Raw genomic sequence first — 3,096 nt, 5'->3', positions numbered from 1 at the left:
ATTGGAGCTGGATCTCTGAACTTCTTGTTGGCAGGTAGAGACGCGGAGCTGCAGAATCTGACCAGAAATCTGCAGGTTTATCATCAAACATGCTTTAGTGGTTCAGTAGTCAGCACCAGTTCCATATCTATACAAACGTATTCATAATCAGTGATTAAACAGCCCAATTAACATGAGTTTGGTAAAGCAAGGATAATGATGGGCACACGTCTATGGATCACGTGTGACGAGTAGTTGTGTCCCGATCTTCTCGAAGGATCTGCGAACTTGATAACTTGTCGCTACGTGACCTGGTGAAGAGGCAATGCACCGTGAGGCTGCCCACGCGATGAACTACCGAGACAATCACCCTTCCACGTACCGACGAAACAGCCCACGCAATCACACCGTATAGATGTGAAGGCACAAACTGGGTGAACCGCAGTTCGGCGTTCTACAACTCCCTCAGGAATCAAAAGAACAAGTTTGCATGCCTCTCAAGACTCACGCTGGAACAAGAACTCAAAGAGTTTGTATTTCTGAATTTGCAATCTCCAAGTTATCAGTACGAGAACTGACAAGAAAGTTTACTGCACGAGAACTTCTTTGTAAGTTTACTGACAAGAAAGTTTGTAAGTTTACTGCACGAGAACTTTGTAAGTTTACTGATAAGAAAATTAGGACCATTTTTAGGTAGCAAATTGAGTTATCAGTATTGATTCTAGGGCAGAGTAAAGCAGCAGATTAATGAGAGATATATCATGGCTTGCACTATCTAGTTCACTAAAAATGCATGACGGTTCCGTGTTCAACACTACATTCACTAAAAATAGGTCGAACTTGAGTTGTCACAATTAATTTGTTTTGAGGTACTCCATCAACACTAAAAATGTGGCTGCTTGTGCTGTTAGCAGGTTGCTGGATGATAATCATGCCAGCTTAGTAATAATAAGATAATGGAATGCAATTTTTAAAGTTCATACCACTACACCACAGCCCACTCAATCAAACATATTCTCCTCTGATTTCTTTTTTATAAAGAACATGACATTTGTGCATCTCGGTCAGCACAAAGGCAATGCATTGTTTTTAAGAAAGTTTCCCATAGTTCCAAGGCTGACAGCATTTATAGTGCCACTGGAAAATGTAGTTGAAAACAAAAGCAACAAAATATAAACCGTATTAATGGACAGAAAATTACATAGTGTCCATTTCGCTTCAGTACAATTAGGTTATAAGTTATATGGGTCACGTATACTGATTTAGAGCAGTAAAAAATACCAAGATAAGCTTGACAACCTTGTAGCAGCTGTCATCTACTACAATCCTTCCTGTCTTTAGCAGTAATGGTCTCTTCAGCTGCTACAAAATAATTGTATGGACCGACTACTCCACAAAAGGTCTTGCAGGTTGCTGAAATGCAAGGCTAACACTATCAACGACACTATACCACCAAACTCAGGTTTAGCAATAGTTAACAAAACAAGACCAATCTATCAAGAGATGGCAATAATTAAGAACGACAAGCAACTTGCCTGGCAGACGTCGCTTGCAGCATTGATCTAATCAGGGAGAGCTTGCATGTGCCTATGTGGCCTCCTAGGAGAGTTGCTGAGATGTCTGTCAGATATCCATTCACACTTGCATCAGATAGGGCAAACAGGATGAGGAGCAAGATCAATACATCATAGCTACTTCGCAAACATTTGTATACTGTGATGAAGTTTCACCATAATATGCATGGCTCGTTAGATAACAAAAAACTCAGATACTCATGTCAAACATGTATCAACCTTTAAAGACAAGCAACGTAATAACGATCTAAAACATAATTTTTTAGAGACCAAACATTTCATATTTTGGCAAATAGAAACATCATGTGTCAGACGCATTTCATCAAACATATAGTGTCGTACTACCGTTCCTGCCATGGGGGGCTTCAACTGCATTTGGCATCTTGTCAGAAAAAAAATCTGCATTTGGCAACAGACAAAACGATTACGCAGACTACTGAAAGTTACCTCCCAAGCAAGAATCACAGGCAGGCAAAGGGATGTGGTGCTTGGAGCTGGAGGGACACTGCTTGGCTTTGAGGTTGATGCAGACCATCCCCTACCGACTAGAGCGCTGGAGGACTACCTCACCATGTCACATATTACTCTGAACTGTGTAGATGAACATAACAGCTACATGAACTGCCGTAGGGACCAAACCAGGCAAACAAAGAAAAAATAATAGTAGTTCTCTGAACCTGAAAGTTGAACAAGCTGCTACAGTTTAACTTTGAACACACATCCTCATGGAGCTCCAAAAATAAACCTGCAGGTTGAAAGATAATTGCGCTGTCGAAAGAGAAGCCCACCAGAAATAGCTACTAGAGAAAATCCAAACAAAAAGCACACGACTCAAGCTGTGCACTGGACAAACACGACGCCTACTGCGGCACCGACCTCCTACGCCATCCCTGCCACTATCGTTGAACTAGTACACCATGGATCTGGCCTCTCTACCATGGCGCCTAACGGATCTGGCGTCCCCATTGACCAGGCGAAGCCATCAAGATCCAGGCCATTGCAGCTCAGATCCAAATAGAAATAGATAATAGATTGGGTATTTTCACATAGGACGAAGGGAGTGATGGACCTCTGGTGATGCTCGACGTCCCGCTTAGTAGGAAGAGGAGGGGCGGCGCCGGCCCCAGTCATCATGACGTGGATGGCCCGGCGGCGGCAGCAGCATGGGTCGGGCGGCATGGTGCTTGGGGGCCGGCGGCGTACATGGGAGGCTGAGGCATGGACGGTGCGGCTGGAAGGGGCGACGCTGGTAGCGGCCCTGCCGGAGGAGAGAGCAGGTGGGAGCAGGGGGAGGCGGGCGGCGTCACAACTCACGAGAGAAGGGACCGGGAGAGAGAGAGCCAGGGTTTGAGAGGAAACCCATGGATCTCAACCGTCGGATCGAGAGATGGACGGCTGATGGCAACTGAGGCCGTAGCTGGGCCTGTGGGAGGTATTGGCCCAAGTTGTATTTTTTTCTTTTCTTTTGATAATAAATAATTTTTGGGATAGTATTTTTAGATACTAAATGGATTTAAATGAAAAAGTCATCACTAGCAAAGTT

The 3,096-nt window shown here is 44.2% G+C and overlaps 1 long non-coding RNA gene across 3 annotated transcripts; it reads right to left on the bottom strand.

The window, feature by feature from the left end:
* Positions 1 to 657: 657 nt before the first annotated feature.
* On the bottom strand, positions 658 to 2,848 carry LOC136529079 (uncharacterized). Of its 3 annotated transcripts, none has more exons than XR_010777200.1 (4): positions 2,623 to 2,848; positions 2,231 to 2,298; positions 1,515 to 2,144; positions 658 to 1,392 (listed from the first exon to the last, which is right to left on the bottom strand). It is a non-coding gene; the product is annotated as an uncharacterized lncRNA (long non-coding RNA). The 3 variants fall into 3 exon arrangements; XR_010777199.1 differs by lacking the exon at positions 2,623 to 2,848 and having other exon boundaries at positions 1,515 to 1,599; positions 2,001 to 2,144; positions 2,231 to 2,582; XR_010777198.1 differs by lacking the exon at positions 2,623 to 2,848 and having other exon boundaries at positions 2,231 to 2,591.
* Positions 2,849 to 3,096: the final 248 nt, after the last annotated feature.

Source organism: Miscanthus floridulus, chromosome 19, assembly GCF_019320115.1.
Source record: "Miscanthus floridulus cultivar M001 chromosome 19, ASM1932011v1, whole genome shotgun sequence".
Classification (NCBI taxonomy): domain Eukaryota; kingdom Viridiplantae; phylum Streptophyta; class Magnoliopsida; order Poales; family Poaceae; genus Miscanthus; species Miscanthus floridulus.
This window is presented reverse-complemented; position numbering and strand designations above follow the sequence as displayed.